Here is an 18,477-nt window from a genome sequence, read left to right as displayed (position 1 = left end):
GTTGGCTGCTGCCGTTGCTGCCGGATTTACTGATGACTCTGTTTTTAAAAATAAGTTGTTTAAACAGACATTGACTTTTTTTTTTTCATGGAAATTTTAATCATGGCACAGCTTTTCTATTTTTCAGTCAAAAATTTCAGTGAGAACATTTGACTAATAAATCATAAAGGTTTGCAAGTGTGGATACGGGTGGAGATCACAGGTTTCACTAAAACTTGCAAAAGTTAAGAGGGGAAAAGGTCTTTTTGGCTAAATCCCCACTTAGCCACCAGGATAAATAACAGATTTCAGCTGTGCAGGGCTGAGCTCTCGCAGACTCCGGAGCCAAGGCCTGAAGTCATTCCCTCACCCTCTCCCTGCGCCTTTCTGCTCTAAACACCAAATCTCTGCCTTTGTCCCCGCACCTGTGACAGGAGAATTGCAGGGAGGCTTTTCTCGAGAACGCTGCCAAGCCACAAAATAAACAGGAAATCAGTTCTGAGAGTGAAAGTTACTTCTGAGTGGTGGGATCCGGAGGGGGAAGCTTCTCTGGTGTTCTTGGGGTGAAAGAAAAGCACACTGACAATGTTTCTTTGCAGTCACGAGGTGACAGGAATGGTCCAACACCTGGAAAGGCTGCTCTGCCACCCAGCTGCTGGAAACAGCTCCTGTGTTCTTATTGCAAGGTCAGGAAGTGACCAGCGTGTGCAGAGAGGTTTGTGTTGGCCCCCAGTGGGACAAGATTGGATGTGAGCGATTCCAGAGCATTCCCTGAGCCCCACACAGGCAGATTTAGGCAAAGAGCAGCTTCGCTGAGCCACAGCCGCTGCAGGAAAGCAGGATGGGGAGCATCAGGATCCTGTGCCTCCCTCCATGCATCCATAAATCCCAAATTCCAGCCGGGTGTTGTGCAAGACCGGCAGGGCTGGGGCAGCGTGGGAGGGACGGCAGCCTGAGCTCACCCATCACAGCTGAGAGCATTTGGGGTGGGATTAGCGGGGCTGGGATTGCCAGGGCTGGATGGAATAAAGGCTGGGAAGCTCCCTGATCTCCAGTTCTGGTCTCCAGGTGGGTGGTTCATCCTCAGCCCCTCCCTGTCCGGGCTGTGCTCAGAGCAGGGCGAGCTCGGTTCTGCCCGGGGTGTCAGGCACTGCAAACTGCAGCTTTGGACGTGCAGAGCTAAAGGTGCTCCTGCCTTCCAGTGCGATCCCGCTGGATTCTCCAGTGGAACTGTCCCACCTGCAATTAACCCTGCAATTAGAGCAGTTTCCATGCAGAGCCCTGTTAAATGCATGGAGATTTTTTTTTTCCCTTTATGGATGTCTTGTGCCTGATCCTTTCCTTCCATCTCCAGAATGGATTAAAAGGCTCCTTTTAAGAAGCTGGAACAAGTTTCCCAGGCTAATGCAGCCCCAGCCAAGTTGTGCTTTCATCGAGGCATTTTAGTCGTCGCTGCAACATCTTTCAGGCTTATTAAATCAGCCTCGTCTCCTGAGGGAGGTTTTAAATGGGGGTAAAATACCAGATTAAGCAGTCCAGGAACTCATTTGATTTAATTTCATCCGTATTTAGTTTTTTCCTTTGTCTCCTCTTCAAGAAAGCAGAAAGAACAATTTGGAGGTATTCGAAAGATGCCCCTTTTTAACATTTTGGTGATACAGTAATTCAGCAAAGCTGTAATAATCTGCCTCTCTCAGTACTCATAAAAATCCATCCTCCCTTCTACCTTTTCTCTTTCCTTCTGCCTTTAGCACACCAGTGCAGCAGCCCAGAGCTGGGTGGTGACTCTCGTTCCTAAACGTTCCTGAGCTTGTGCAGAGGACAGAGTGGGGAACACTCAGGGAAATGCTGTGGCTGCCCCTGGATCCCTGGGAGTGTCCAAGGCCAGGATGGAACACCCTGGGACCATGGGAGGTGTGGGTGGCACTGGATGGGCTTTCAGGTCCCTTCCAGCCCAAACCATGCCAGGACATTTTGGATCCTGTCTGCTGGGAAAGCACTCCAGGAGTGACCAGAGCCTGCTGACCTGGAAGTAACAGATGAGGGACATTCCTGAGGCTCTGGATGGGTCAGCACAGCCTGGAACAGTGCAAAGCTCAGAGCTGGGGTCCCTGGTTCTCAGTCCCTCGGCCGTCCTGCTGCCTTCTCCTGCAGCCCTTGAGTTGCTCCAGCAGCTCGAGTGCCTCATCGGAATTAAAAGGGGTTGATGGTGCTTATCTGCATTTCATGCAAATCAGCCCAAACCCGGCCCTGGCAGCTTTCCAGCTCCCGTCAGGAGTCTCTGCCTCTCATCCCGGCTCTCAGCAGCCCCTCGGTGGGCTCGGAGATCTGTGATCTGCACACGTGGCTTTGATGGTTCCTGGCTTTTTTGGCACCAGAACGCCATGACTTGGGTCAGGGAGCAAGATCCTGGAGAGGAATGAGCTGAAGGGCGCTGCTGTGCCCTGGGCAGGACTCGGCTCCTCTGAAGGACCAGAACCTTCTGTTTCTGGGGCCATTTGGGCCTGGATGAGCAGCTCATCCTCAGTCCCGAACCTTGGCATCTCCCTGCTCCGCTCCCCGACCTGTCCTGCAGCGGCAACTGTGGGTGTCCCTCGTGCTGTGGGGTCCCCGTGGTCCCCCCAAGGTGATCCCCCAGCCTTTCCAGCCCTTCCAAGAGCAGGACAAACAAATGCACGAGGCTTCAGCCTAAAAAGCAGAAAAACAAAACCGTGCTGCTCCAAAATCCTCCCCACATCCCCTGCTGCCCCGCGCCTCTGTTTTCCCAGGTTTTGCCGATTTAAGCTCTTTGTTTGCTCTCCCCCCGTGCCGGTCCAGGCAGTGCCAAGTACAGAAGGTGCCCGGCTCTGCTCTGAGCCCTGAGCTGTTCCCATCACGCAGCAGCTCCTCCGTGCCAGGGATTTAATTGCCAGGATCCCGGCGGTCTCCCCGCACACCCCGGCAGGCGCTGACCTCTCCGGGTCTCCCGTTCTGCCTGGCAGACTCTTTTCAATTATTTCCTCCCCACGTTGCTGTTTACATTTTGCGCTCGCATCCTCTGCCGCGCTCCCCATCGCCTCCCCGCAGCCCGAGCGCCTCCTAATCTGAAGTGTGTTCCAGCCTTATCTCTATCAAAGCAGAAGGGCTGGGGAGTCATCCTCGTTCCCGGATCCTTGAGGAGCTGCAGCCAGCAGCGCTCAGCTCAGCTTTCACCGCGGCTGGAGTAACTCGCAGACAATTCTCCTGTCAAGAGCACTGAGGACAAAATGAAATGTTCTCTATTTTTTTTTCCCCCAAGGCTGCCCGTTAATCTCTGCTCAGCAATGATTGTGTGTCATGTTTCATTCCGGGCTGTCACCGAGTTCACTCTGTCCCTTCCCAGAGCCAACCTGCGGGATTTGAGAGCGGGGCTGTGGCTGGTGGTGGGAGCAGGACCCAGGGCAAGACCCAGGGCTGGCAGCATTTGCTGAGCAAATTGGGTTGGTCTCCAATTGCACCAGTGCAAACTGGGTCTGCGATTGCTCTGCTACCACGGGGAGAAAGTATTTTGGAGTTCTGTAGGAAGGAGCCGCTGGCGCTGAGCAAACTGTGCTGGCTGAGGGGTCAGGAGGGACCTCAGAGAGCCATGAAAGTCGGGTGGGCTCCTCTCTTCTCCCTGGCTGGCCTGAGGAACTGCCCAGACTCCGCCACTCTCTCCTTGGCCAGGCAATGAATCCCTGAGGCCCTCAGTGTTCCCACCTGGCCGCAGCCAGGACAGGGGTGCTGGGCAGAGGGGCTGTGCCTGGCCCCACTGGGGTCAGAAGAGCCATTTCTGCTGGGGAGCAGAGCAAGGCTTGAAGTCCTTTTCTTCTCAGGTTTTGTTGCTTTTCCCCAGATCCACAGGGTTCTGTTTATTGTCACCTGGAACATTTGCTGAGATTTTGATATTGATCTGGCTTGGAGAGCAGAAAGGCGCTGCAAACAAAGCCCCACTGCCACGCTGACAGTGAGATCTCACTTCTCTGCCGGCAGTAAAAGAGAGGTGCCAGAGAGGCAGCACAGACACCCGAGCTGTAATTACTGGTATTGAAGTGATCGCTGCACAGCCCCAGTTAGCACTGGAGCAGCAGCATTTGCATAAAAACGACAAGCACAAAAATGCTCTGAAATGACAAATGCAAGGAAACTGTATCAGATTTGCATTAAATTAGTGACTGTGTGCGAGATGCCATTTAAATGGCAGGTGACTCGAAAATTTCTCTCCCTTTTAGTGCAAGAGGCTGAAATGTTCATTTTCATGGTAAACAGAAACTGCACATTGATTTGGAGCTTGAAAGCATCTCCACAAATAGCTCTCCCAGAGAGTGGGGCTGGAGGCACAGAAATCACAGCACTGCCTTGCCCTGCCTGGCTCTGGAACTCGGCAGCACAGCCTGAGTTTCTTTCATCCACTTGTTAAAAATCCTGCCGTGACAACAACGAGAAACCCAAACCCCCCTGAGCCCGGGGGGCAAAACAATTCCCTGCAATTATCGGGGAGAGTGACCTGATGGATTATTGCACACCAGGGCCGCGGGTGAGGAGGAGCAGCAGGGTCTGCAGGGAGCTGGAGGTGCCCACTGGCTGCTCCCAGGCAGCACCTGGGACTGGCAGGGCAGAGGGATGGGACCGGGATTTCTCCTGCAGCTCCTGGGTCCCGTTTTTGATGGGCAGCCATGGAGATCCCAGGCTGGGATTGGTGTTGCCCATCACACCCTGGCTGCAGGAGGAAGCCCCTGACCTGTTGGGGCTCTCACTTGGCCCAAACTCAGCACAGAGCCTGGGGACACCCCTTTCACCCTCTGGATCCTCTCCCATCCCACTGGAGTGGCTGGGTGGGACTGAGCTGCTGGCTGGGGTTAAACCTCACAGGGAGGCTGGAAGCGAGAGCGTTTGGCTGAATGAATTCTTCCCCTAGCACGTCTGAATGGGCTATTTGGGGGTGAAAAATGTCAGTTCTTTCCCAAAACAGGCCCATCTGGAACTGTCACTCGGCAGTGCCTCAGCAGAAGAAAGACTTTTCTCCCCAGGTTTTGCTGTGGTCACCGGCTGATCACTCGCTCAGGTTCAGTTCAGCCATATCATTTCCAAGGAATTGTTTGAATGGCTTTAATGTGCCATGGACCAAAAGAAGAAATTCCACTCCCGGTAATTAAGATGGAATGGGTAATTATTCCTGTCTGTCTCCAAATTCCCTTTCTGGAGGAGGAAGGAGAAAACTGAGCTTCCCAATGCCTTTGTCCTCTCCACCACGGGAGGAGCCCTGCTTTGTACCCACCAGTGTTTGCACGGATTTATTGGTGTTCCCCCCTGGCAGGAGCAGAATTCCTCAGAAAACTGAGCCCCCCTAAGGAGAGGAGGGGACAGGAGCTGGTGTGAGCAGAGGACCCTCAGCTGCCCTGCTCTGCCCCCTCCCACGCCTTGCTCCAAGTGCTTGACAGATTTGAGATCAACCACAAGGAACGCACTGAAATCTGCCCCGAGAGGCAAAACCTGCCGGGGTCACAGGGCTGGGGCTCAGAGGGGCAAATGGAACCTGAAATCCCCAGGAACTCTCCCAGCTGCTTGTTCCCGACGTGTCAGGGACACGCTTGGCCGGGCTGGGGTCTCCCTTGTTTGCTCCTGTCTGTGACCCCAGCCCGGCTGCCCTGCCCTGCCGGGGCCGCTGTCAATCACTCGTCAATCACTCGTCAATCACTCGTCAATCACTCGTCAGTCCCGGCTGATTTGGGTTCCATCAGAGCCGTGTTGTGACAAAAGGTGGGGAGGGAGCGGCTGCCGAAGCCCTGAGGGCGAGGGGAAAGGCAGGGAGCTGGGGCAGGACTGGGTGTTCATGACCCAGGGGAGTGGTGGGACACTGGGAGAGGCAGAGCTGGGAGCCAGAGGGGCCTGGGGAGCTTTGGGGTGGAGCTGGTGCTGCTTCAGGAGGTGCAGGAGAGGCTTTGGGGCGGCTGCAGACTAAAGCAGAGCACGAGGTCTGAGCAGGGGGAAAGGAAGAAAACCCCAGAATCCCTGAATCTCCTGAGCTGGGAGGGACCCACAGGGATCATGGATTCCAGCCCCAGGCCCTGCACAGACACCCCAAATCCCACCCTGGGCATCCCTGGCAGCGCTGCCCAAACGCTCCTGGAGCTCTGGCAGCCTCGGGGCCGTGCCCATTCCCTGGGGAGCCTGGGCAGTGCCCAGCAGCCACTGGGGGAAGAACCTTTCCCTGCTCTCCAGCCTGAGCCTGCCCTGGCCCAGCTCCAGCCGCTCCCTGGGTGCTGTCCCTGCTAAAAGGTGAAGGAATCTCCCCATCCCATTCCCCTCCTCAGGCTGATCCCAGGGGATGTGAGGGTGCTGTGCCCCAGTCCAGGGGTGCTGTGCTCAGCTCCCCTCAGGTTCAGGCACTGGGGACTCCACAAACAGCCCCATGTAGGGGGCACAGGATGAAATGTGAGGAGGTGTTTGTGGGATCCCCAAAGCTCTGATGCACCCCAGGATGGGGATCCCTGAGCTGCTGGAAGTCTCTCATTTATCTTGGATGGCACCAGAGCCCCAGATCCATGTGGGAAATGAGCAGCTCCCAAAATACTTTATATAAATGAAAAAAACCCTGTACAGATTCTGTATCAAGTTTGGATCAGGACTTTCCTCCTCACAGGGAATTTTAAGCCCCTGTAGGAGTTATTTTGCCCATTCTTCACCCTGGTCCAGGTGAAGCTGTCCCTGCCCAAGGCGGGGGGGAGGGACTGGATGACCCTTAAGGTCCCTTCCACCCCAGTCCATTCTGTGATTTTATAATTCTCCTGAGAGATTTCACAATTTCTTGTTCATTTCCTTCAATTCTGGGATGGGATTTTTTCCCCCCCTGTGAAATTCTGAGCAGATGCAAAAGCTTTGGGGATCACTTAAACCTCTTGGGTTTAATGACTGAAATGTCTCCCACCTGTTCTACTTTTAAAAACTGAATAGAATTTTAATACCAATGGAAAAAAAAAAAAAAGGCTAAAATGGAAAATCACTTCAAAAGGAAAATCAAAACAGTTCCACTCTGTGGCTTTTTTTTTTTCTCAAATAAAACATGATTGAAGCCAACACGTTCCTGAGCAACATCTCACTCATCAAAAGTGGCATTTACTGACAGAACAACGTTTTTTCCCCGAAATGAGCTCTCAGGTTGGGATCCCTGGGTAACAACGTTAAATGTGAGTCCTGGGTGGCTCTGGCTGTGGAGAGGAGACACAAATGACAGTGTGGGCCAGCGATTATTCTCCTCTCCTCCACTAAAACAAAATAACCCCTAATCATCGCGTGGAGCTTCTGCTCCACGGCCTCCCCGGCACAATTAGAGAGCTGGAGCTGCCTCCCGAAAATGGAGGCAATGAACCACAGGGCCTGCACAAAGAGAGGTGCCAATAAGAGCTAAGAGACAACATTTTTTTGGTTCAATGGCCAAATGGAAGAAAAAATACGTTTTGAGTTAACCTGAATTGAAAATTTTTCAATTTTTCCAGTCAAGCAAAAAGTTGAAAAAAATTAATGGCAGATTGCTTTTTCTTTTCAGCCTCTTTTTATTTTCTGTTCCATTACTTTTCCAGCTCCTTCCAGGGGAAGTTTCAGAGCCTGTTTCATCACTCCCAACCTACAGGTTTGTAGTGGGGGAGAAAACAAGTTTTGCCTGAAATTATTTTGCCAGGTGGTGGAAGTTTGGTTGGAGGTGGGGACTGTCTGTGCTCAGAGGACGGGGGTGGGGGGTCCATCTCAGCTGGGATCTGACCCCACACCCTCGGTGGGACCCCGTTTTCTCCTGCCTTTGGCACTGCTGGCGATGCTGCTGCTCCCAGGGGGATCCCTGCAGGGAATTAATTGAGGACAAAACTCTCAGTTCTGATTGTTGGAGCTCTCCATGAGGTGGTTGGGTCTGGAAACGTCTCCCAGTGGGAGTAAACCAGACCAGGCCCCAGGGAATTCTTTCCCACTCCTGTGTTTGGGTTGTTCTTGTGCCAAAGCTGCAGATTTCCTCACACCAACATGTTTGGTCAATCCATATTGATGTCCCTGAGTCTCCCACTTTAAAATATTCCAGAGCATTTAGGGATTCAGTGTTCTCAGAGCTTCGCTTCTTCCAGTTTCTGTTCAGAAATTGCTTCACATTTCCCTAATCTGCCATCAAAAGATGAGGGAGCAAAACAAAACATCTCATTTCCACATCCCCACGAACCACATTAAATTCAGGATTCTGAGTGCACCATGTGTGGTGCAAAAAAAAATTTGGATGAAACCCTTCTCAGATTCTGCTTCTGCTTTTCCTGAAGTTGTGGAGCACCCACCCAGCCCAAAGCAAAACCTGTTTGCAGCTGGATCCAGCTGTGGGAATGGGCAGGGGGGGTTGCAGTTGGGTTGTTCTCTGGAATCCTGGTTCCTACGTCTGCCCCCAGCCCAAAGCTGCTGCTGGGGAGAAAAACAAAAACCCCACCCCAAAGCAGCTGGACTTGCCCGTGGTGCGAGTGCTTCCCTCCCAGCAAATCCAGCTTTCCAAACTCTCCTCCCTCCCCACAGCCTCCCAGCCTTCCCCTTCCTGGAGCTGGTATTCCTCAGGGCACAGAATTAGCAGGAATTTCCATCCATAATTTAAATCGAGCCCTTCTGACGCTGTCCCTTGATGGGCTGGTGACATTTGCTCCACACCAGGGTACAGCTCCCACTGTTCCCTGCCAGGTTTAATGAGGTCTTCCTTGTTTCCAGAACAGCCTGACCTGAGCTTTGCCCTGCCCTGCAAGGGGAAGGGGGAGGCAGAACTGCATTAGAACAACTCCACCAAATAAATAATAAAAATCTACAAGATGTGCTCTGAGGGGATCTGTGGGAATCTGTTGCAGTATCACCTCAGCACTGGGTGAATTCTGTAGGAACGCTTGGGGTTTAAGAGCTGAGATCCATGGGAAACTCTGCTATTTCTGCCTTAATCTTTTCCTCTGGCCATCAAACCTCAAAGTAAGAGCAATAAGACCACATGCACGATAAAAACTCAAACTGGAAGGTTCCAGAGTAATGAAAATCCTGACCCTGTTCTGGGGAAGTTGTTGGAGCTGCTCACCCCACCCCTGCTGAGTCATTTTGGTATGATGAAGTCAAACCCCTGCTCACAGAGGCTTCACATCTGAAATTCCACGTGTCTCCAACAATAAAGGGATCCTGGAGAAGGGAAGTTGAAAAGGAAGTGAAAACAAACCCTGAAAGTTGTAATGAGCCACTCTTGACTTATCAAAGCACTTTGACATCTTTGAAACAAAACGAGAACACGGAAACAAATGGTCCCAAAATCCTGTGCATCAGGAATGTGCCTGTGGCAGGGGAGTCCCCTGGAAGGTTTAATCATGGCAAAAGTGAGGAAACTGATTTAAAAAGGCCAGGGAGCAACCTGGGATAGTGGAAAGTTTCCCTGCCCATGCAGGGGTGGAATGGGATGGATTTTAAGGACGTTCCAACCCAAACCTTTTTAGGATTTTATGGGACTCTCTGTCAAAGTTCTTTAGACCAACACAGGCACTGAGATGTTGTGACAAGCTGGCCCTCAAGGGGTGGCACAACTTGGGATAATACATTCTGTCTGTCTTTAATGCAGGAGAGACCCAATCTGGGGAGACAGCATGGGCCAGAGCAGGCTGGGACACGAGGAAGGAAAGGTCAGAGGTTCCAGACATCAGGAATGGACCAGGCCAGGCAAAAATCTGATCTTCTGAGATGGCAGAGAAGGTTCTGGGAGTGATGCACACCCAGGAGCATCCCCCTGCCACCAGCGTGGCTGTTCCCAATGAGAGCGGCAAGGACGAGGGCTCGGTGTCCCCCAGGACTCTCCTGGAAAGGCGTTCCTGTGTGCATGGGATGGAGCCGAATGCCCGGGGCTGGTAGCAGGCAGTCACAGCTAATGGTGCAGCCAGCACAAAGATCCCAGCCAGGCACTTCACTCCACTTGATTCATTGGAAATTTCCACAGCTCTAATCAAGGAACAAAAGGGAAAATACATAGATGTGCATACATATATAAATACACAAAAATATATATCAGGGCATTAACTTTCGTTGTCAGATCAAGTCGGGAATTGATGAATGAGGTAAATACGAGGAGCAGTGGAACAGACAATTACCACAACCCTGCTCGTGGCTTTCGCTTCCAAACGAGCCTCACACAACTCGCCCCCACAAAGGCACTTCGGGAGAGCGAAGGGAGGAAAAGGGAAGGTTTGAGATGGGGAAAATAACCAAGCAAAAGGCATAAAAATCTGCTAGGAAGCAAGTGGGAGAGGGCTGGGGCTCAGCTGGGGGTTGTTGGAGGGTTGGTAGATTGATGAAAGATAGAATTGATAGGAAAATAAGGTAAATAGAGAGTATAGGATAATATAAAACATAGAATAATATAGAACATAGGATAGTAATGAATATAGAATGGTATAGAATATAGAATGATATTGAATATAGAATGAAGGTTCAGTGTGGGAGTGGGTGGATACATGGATAAAATGGTAAAATGAGAACATGTGTGTACTTTGGGGCATCTTCTCCAGCATTCTCTAACCACAGGAGCAGAGACAGCAAGGGAGGGGAGATGGGGCAGTGCCCCCCTGCTGCCCCCACAGCCACTGGGGCCACGAGGGGCTCCAGCCTTGTCCACCTGAACCCGTCCCCATCCCAACCCTCTGGGTGCTGGCTCTGAGCCCGGGCAGCCAGGGAGGAGAGCAGCCTGTGCCCGCCAGCCCAGCGTGCCTGGCTCTGGAATTATTTACACAGTTTGGGCATGAGATTGCAGCTCAAGGCAAGACAAAGGGTTTTCAGTGCTGAGAGTCATTCCCAGAGCTGGCTGCTCCCAGAACCTGGACGTGGGCGGTGAAACGTTCCCGGTGCTCTGGGCTCTGGCCTGGGCCACGTTTGCCATCTGCACCTCGGGCCCAGATTGAACTGTGGGGGCTCCTGTGGGGGCTTCTGTGGGGGCTCAGGGGCAGGGCAGAGCTGCAGGGAGCAGAGGGGCTCTGGGAGATGTGGGGGAGCAGCCTGGGAACCCCAGGAAGGAGCTGTCTGTTCCCAGCAAACACCACCTGTGCCCGGAATGAGCAGGTGGGAATATCAGAGGCCATCCCACATCAGAGCCTGGGGCACCAGGAGCTTCCTGGCGAGTCCCCAGCCCTCCCAGGAGAGCTGCAGCTCTTCGCAGCTCTCCCAAGGAGTGAGGGAGAGGCAGTGCCATTGAATCAGCACATTTCCAAATGTCAGTGGCAATTGGAATCAAAGCTGCGGAGCTGCAGCAGGCGCAGCAGGGCCATAACAATACCGGGAATATTATTATGGAGTTAAGTGCCTGCATTAAGGCTCTGCTCTCGCAGGGTTCACCTGCCTGAGGAGTTTGGGGCTGTGCTCGTGCAGGCTGAGCAGCAGTGCCGTGGTGCTGTGCAGGCCCTCAGGGAGCTGAGGGCAGCGCTGAGCATCCTGCTGTTTATCCTCCATCAGCGTCCAGCCCAATTCATTTGCCTCTCCAGCCTGACCTTTCCTTCCCTGCACCAGCAGCTTTGCAGGGGGCTGTTCCCAGCCTGCGTGAACCTACTCCCAGCCCCGTAACAACGAGGAGCCAAAAGGAGCTGAGGCAGGCAGCTGAGGAATGAGCCTTACTTACACCCCCAGGGGCTGGTGCCAGACTGCAGTGATGGCACAGCTGGGCACAGGGCAGGGAATATCGACCCATGCATCCTCCCAGATGGGAAAAGCAGAGCCCCACCAGTCCCAGTCACCAAGGCAAGGAGAGCCATTGCCTCGCTCACACACACAGACTCTGTGCTCTGCCGGTTTGGCTCCAGCCTCCCAGTGCTCACAGCCCATCACTCCTGAGCGAGGCTGCCAGTGCCTCCCCCAGCCTGGGCAGAGCCCTGCTCCAGCCCCAGATAATCCCAGCAGACCTTCCTGCTCCTGCAGGGCCTGCGTCAGGCTGGCTGGGTTCCCCCTGGGGGCAGTGGAGCAAGGGATGAGTTCCTCCAGGGAGTGACCGATCCTTTTCTAACAAAGGTGTAGAGAGATTGTGGCTGAGCTGCCCCTGGTGGGTCTGGATTTCCCAGAGAGCCAGCTCAGGCCTGGGCCTGCATTCCAGCAGCTGGGATTGCTCTCCAAGTGATGGCAGGAATCCCCGTGGAAGGAAACTCATTTTCCTGGTTGCTTTGTGGCTCCTGCACTGGCAGTCTCAGAATCCATGGGTTTTCTTGGCAGGTCTTCCATCATCTTCTCCTTCTCTGTGTCTCTCTTCCCTGCCATGACACAGCATTCCCTTCTTCCCTAATTCTAAGCACAGTGTAACTCCTGTGGGATCAGCGTACACGAATCCTGGTGGATGCAATCCTCGCTAAACAGCTTCATGATATCAAGTCACGGGAGCAGACTGCCCAGAGCCACCTCAGAGTGTGGAGAAGGCCAGGGACACAAATCCACCTGTTTGTGTTGATCTACGACAGCATTTTCACTGCCAGACAGCTGCAAACTCTCCCAAAAAGTGAAGATCTGAGTTAAGGAAGCCCCAAAGTGCTGCTGTCCACGGGATGCCCTCGCTGCCTGCCACTCAGGGAAGGTTTCCTGAACTCATTCAAGGCCACAGAAGCATCAGTGTCCCCAAGGCCGTGGAGGAGCCTTTCCTTGGACAAACCCTCCCCTGGCTCAGCAGCTCAGCCCCACTCCAGGGCCCGGGGAATGTGCTGGGGTTGGGATTTGCTGAGCAAGGCCTGTAAAAATTAACACCTCTTGCCAGGGAGGCAGTGGGGGATGATTAATGAGCACAGGCAGTGCAGGGGGCCGGGGGGGGAACAGATTTGCTAAACTGACAGCAGATAAAATGTTGGTTCCTGCTGGGAACAGCGAGGTTGGCAAACCCCACCACGGGCCAGTGCCCAGGGTTAAGTGGGGAGGCCACAGCCCCATAAATTGTTCATCACCTCATCCAGAGGCGCAGCCTTGGAGCCTCTCTGGTCCAGTGAGCCCAGTAATGAAAGGTTCAGAGCTGCCCCGGACAGGAGATCGAGTGCCCTGGTTGCTCCAACTCTGGTAAGATTTTAGATGAGGATTTATTTCGTTAATGGTGTCTGCAGTGCATCCATCTCCTCCTCGTTCCAGGGTGATCCTCTGTGTGTTCTGCAGGAGGGGGAGCCTGCAGGGATGCTCAGGAGAAACTTTTGTCCCAGGAATAAAACTGGAATGACTGACCAAAGCAAGGGAGGAGCTGTTACCAAACCACTCGGCCCAGAGAAAGATGTAGCAAAATTCACCCAAAACAATTCCAGTTCTGTGTTTATCATGTGACTTTTTGCTCAGGAAAGTTCAAAAGGAGTTTGCTGAGGCACGTATTTCTCCCTCTGCTGTGTGTTGCTCAAGTGGCTGAAGACTCTGTGTTCTCTGTGGGGCAGGGAGCTGGTGCTGCTGGCTCCTGCTGCCCTCCTGACCCTCAGGGATGGAAATTCAGCAAGCAACCCCCCAAGATGTTAAAATGTCTCCCACCAAACAGATCCCCCTGGCTCCAGGAGAGCAGGAGTCGCTTCCCCCATGGCTCTCCATACCATCCAACTTCCCTGAGTGACAGGATCAGGCAGATATTGACACCCACAAAAAACACCTCCAGTACCCAGGGCTGGAGCACAACAGCCCTGCAGCCCCTCCTGACAATGGCTTCCTCCTCCATCAGCTCTGACATCTGCCGTTGACATCAATTCTGATAATTAATGGAACACTTCACTGGCTGGGGCTGGCCATCCATCAGCAGCTGCACTCTGAAGCCTGGCTGATGCCATCAGGGGAGCACAGAGAGATGTTCAGGGAGCTCTGCTGGATATGGGGAGCAGGGATTGAGGTTCCCCAGTGGAAAGGCAGGTGGGAAGGAGAAGGAACCTGGAGGGAAGGGATGGGTGAGCACCCGCATGGAGGCAGCAAGGGGAGGAGCTCTGATGGTTTCAGATGCTCCCCTCCGTGTTTCTGACACGTTACAAAAATGGCACAGCCTTGACCTGGGGGTTCCAATCAAGGCCAAGCTCTGGGCTTTGATTTATCCTGGCAGCTTCCTCAAGGTGTCTGCACAGAACAGCCCCCAGAGGCTGTCCCTGTGCAATCAGGATCCCAGCTCTCCTGGCAGAGCAGCAAACACGGGAAGTGCCCGGGAGCCATCCAAGGCCATCCTATTTTCAGAAGTGGCTCAACCACGAGGTGTTCTAAGGACAGGGGATTGCATTTGTGCAGCACAACAGATCCTGGGTCCCCAGGGTGCTTTGGAGAACGCTCCAACCACCCCCTGCAGCTCTGTCAAGTCTCCCGAGCCGCTGCTCCAGACGAGCTTCCCGAGGGGACGGCGGCCCCGGGCAGCAGAGCAGCTTTTGTTCCAGGAGCTCGGCCCTGCCTGGGCTGTCCTGCGGCTCTGCCACGGCACCACCGCGGCCTGGGCTGCTGGGGCTGTGCAGCAGGGACAGGGCAGGGCCCCTGCTGAGGAAAACACAGCCCAGAAGGGCTGCACCTTCCTCTGGACTAGCCCTGGTGAACTCCGGTCTCCTCTGAACCCACCCTAAGCTGGGCTTGGGGCTGTAGCTGGGGCTGTGGCCCAGCTCAGGTGAGACCCTCTGCCCACGGCTGGGGAGGTTGTCCCGTGGCACCCGGGAGCTGTTCATAAACACAGGGGTGAGGAAAGGGTTCCTGAGACATCCAGGGCTCTGGAGCTCCTTCCCTGTCCGGTCAAGGCCCTTGTGGGCTCCTCAGGTGCTGTCTCCTTCTCACCATGTGAGTATTTGGCATTCCACCAGCTGCTCTCCCTTGCCTCAGAGAGAGAATCCTGAGTTACCTCCCACAGGAAATGAGGAAGGGGAGGAATAATGGGGGTTCTGCTTTTTTGGAAATGTCTTGGACCATCCTAAAAAAAAAAAAAAGCCTGTCATTTCCAGCTTGTAACTTCCTTTAAAACTCTCCTGTCCCCGAGACTTTTCTGTTGTTTTAAAGTTCTTGTGACCTTTATTTTCTGCCTTTAGTTTCCTAAGTAATAAAACCGTAAGGAGCAAGATGGGATTTGGGGGCTTTTTTCCTTTCCTCCTGCTTGAGACAGAGCTGTGTTTGAAGCCACAAGGTGAAGGAAACGAGATTTGAGCTGAGCAGAGGCTGTGGCAGTCCTGGAGCTGACTGATAGCAAAACAATCAGTCAGTTATTAGGAGACACAAATCACTCTCACAGATTAAGCACTGAAAATAATAACCATGCAAAGCTTGGAGGGAGGCACGGCAGAGGCAAAGGTCATTAATTGACTGGGGAGGTTTTTGGCTACGAGTTCCAGGGGAATTATCTCTTTTTTTTTTTTTTTTAAGCAAAGAAAAAACCGTATCTGGTTCTCTTATCAGTGGCAGTGATTGCTGGTGCTGCCTCCTCCTCAGTGTTAATTCACTGTTCGTGGATCCCAAATAATTTCTCTTCCTTGCAGTTTTTCTGTTATTTTATTTATGTGTTTGGCGTTTCTGTAATGCTCCTGCCCTCTATCTAAACATGACGCAAGATTAGAAATGCTCCGTAATTAAGAACTCCAGGAGATAAATGAAGCCTATTTCTGACACCTGGAGAGTCTTCCGAGGTCTCCTCTTGATTGTCCCCTTCTTACCATGCATTTCTTTGATTTCTGCCTCATTTGTCCAAATAGAAATAGAACAATTTTTCTAAAACAAATAGAAATGATCCTTTTGATCCTTGAATGGGGAATTCAGCTCCACATTCCATTTTCAGAGGACGTGCACATCCAGGTTAGTGCTTGTGCCTCGCAGGGAGCACCCCCAGAACTCAGGATGGAGACATTGAGGGAAACGGAGCTGCATGAATGCCAGGTGCTCCATTTGGGCTGGTTCAGACTCCTTTAAACTCCTCTGGTGCAGCCCTTTCATTCTGAGCTGCAGGACATCAATCAGGGCAGGAGCCTCCAGGTCCAGAGGTTTTCTCTTCCCAGTGAAATGATCACAGAACCGGAGAATAATCGGAGTTGGGCCCACAAGGGTGATCAAGTTCAGCTCCTGGCCCTGCACAGGCCAATCTCAAGAATCAGCCCATGAAATTGCAGCAAAAGGCAGGAGTTTCTGGCACGTTACCTTCCCTGCAGGCTCACCCAGAGCCAGGGCAACTCCTGGGCTTTCACAGAAGAGCAAAGAGCCAAAAGTGCCTCTGAAACACATCAAAACCATCGAAAATCATCTGAACATCCAAAGCAGCTCGTGCAAAGAGGGGCAGTGTGAGCTCAGCCCCCCAGGTTGGTGCCGGCCCGAGGATGAGCTGCTGTGCCCCAGCCAGGAGTGTTTACACGCTGCTTTAGGGCACTTTGCTAATCCGCCTCAAATCCCCAACCTTCCTTAACTGCAATTATTAGAGAGTGGATTAAACTTCTCAGCCTCTCCTGTGGAGACGAACTTCCCGTGAAAAATCTTCCTGTGGCGTCCTGTTTGCCCTGCAAACGCCAGACCTGGATCTGGGGAGGGGGTGGCCAAAGACACCCCAAATGTGGGTTGGCAGCTCCTGCTCTGAGCTCCAGGCAGCTCCTGCAGCTCTCCCGTGTGCTGCTCCTCGGGCCCGTTAATCCCCTCTCGTTTCTCATTAGCACCAATTAGCTGCCCTCACACCTCACGCCCTGCTCGCTGCTCCTGGTGACAGCACCCCAGCCTTGTTCCTGCTCCATGAAAACATCTTCGGGTTTAATAAGAGCTCCCATCTCTCTGCTGGTTCCAGGCTGTCGTTAGCTGTCACCACAAGTTACAAAATAATCATTATTTCTCTCAGAAACGTAGATGTGAACAATACACTCATCATTTAATCCTCATTTTTCATTTTGATACCACACAAAGCTCAACTGTTTGAATTTTAAAAAATCACTTTTTGCCTCCCTTCTCATTTAGCCTCAGACTCTGCTGGTGAGGAGAGAAGAAAAACAGAGGAAGGAAATAGAAACCTCAAAAAAAATTTGTTTTATTTCAGTGCAAATCACTTCAATCTAAACGTATTTTCTTTTCGTTTGCACTGAAACTGAAACTAACGCGGGCACTTTTATGAAATATTGAAACACGTGGGTTACTACAAATACTTTTCCTCCTCCAAACGCACGGAGTGTTGGTAATTCTGTTTTCCACGGGCAAATCCTTCAAACCAAAGGCGCCGCAGCCCCGGCGAGGGGATGTTTGGGGGCTCCACGTTCATTCATCACTGCACGCTGCCCCAGCCTCAGCCCAGCGCTCCACAGAACAAATAAAAGATGTTTGCCCCAGTGAGAACAGGAGGAACCCGGGGTTCACAGCAGGATTTCACTGTGTCCCTGCCACAGAGCCATTCCAGCCTCAAGCTGAACCCCAGCCCGTTCCCATCCCAGGGAATCCGGCTGCGTGAGCAGGGCCCCGACCCTGGCGGTTCTCAGTCCTTATTCTGAAGCACGGAGCAGTTCCTACCCCTGCTGATACTGATAACGTTGCTGATATATTTGTTCAGCTCTTCCTCGATGAAAAAAAAAAATAATTTATTTGAGGTAGACTGCAGCGATTTCGTAAACTGAGGAGAATTAATTGGATTGTTGTGCCTGGGAAACGTGAAAGCCTTTTGGAAAAAAATGAAAACAATAACAAAAAAATGATTAGTTTGTTTGAATTACATGTTCCAGGAATTAATTTATTTTCAATTTAATTAAAAAAACCAAACAAATGCACACAAGGAATAAGAAAGTAAAGGGAAAGGAAGGAAGGGTGTCTTCAGTATTCTCCTTTTTCTGCCTGCCTCTATCTTTTTCAGTTGCCTTTGCGGTTCATTTCTGGACACTTAAGGATCATTTCTGGACCATTCCTGGACATTTAAGGATCATTACTGGACGTTTAAGGATCATTCCTGGATGTTTAAGGAGATCACTTCTGGACCTTTGAGGATCATTCCTGGACGTTTAAGGATCATTTCTGGACACTTTAGGATCATTTCTGGATATTTAAGGATCATTTCTGGGCCTTTGAGGGTCATTCCTGAGGGTGCTGCTGGTGAGGGATGGATGCAGCAGCTCCCTGTGGTTGTGTCCAGGCTGAGGTTCCATGACTGAGCAGTTCCCTTCTCCCACCCCGGGCGTGCAGCAGCAGTCACCTGTTTCTGTATATTTGAGATGTTGTTCTTCCCCTCTCGTTCTTTCTGTTTGAAGCCCTGAATGAAGAAATGTAAAACGTTTGCGAACGTTGTTGAGGGAGGAACAGAAATCAGCGCGTGTGACCTTCCCTCGGCAGCCCTGGAAGCAGGAGCCCTTCCCGTGGTTGGATTCGTGGCTCTCCCCTCCACTCCCAGCTCCTCCAGGAGTTTCATGCATAATGCAGCAGCGCTTTTGATTGAAGTCAAAAAAATCTGCTGACAGAATGTAGTGTCAGGCATCTGGGGAGATGTCTAATTAATTACTATAATTGACATCCACACCAGATGTCTGATAGACGAGGGTCTCTTTGTTGATAAAAGGTTTGGGTAATTCTGTT

Source organism: Aphelocoma coerulescens, chromosome 23 (assembly GCF_041296385.1).
Source record: "Aphelocoma coerulescens isolate FSJ_1873_10779 chromosome 23, UR_Acoe_1.0, whole genome shotgun sequence".
In the NCBI taxonomy this organism is placed as follows: Eukaryota; Metazoa; Chordata; class Aves; order Passeriformes; family Corvidae; genus Aphelocoma; species Aphelocoma coerulescens.
Note: the sequence above shows the minus strand (reverse complement) of the source record.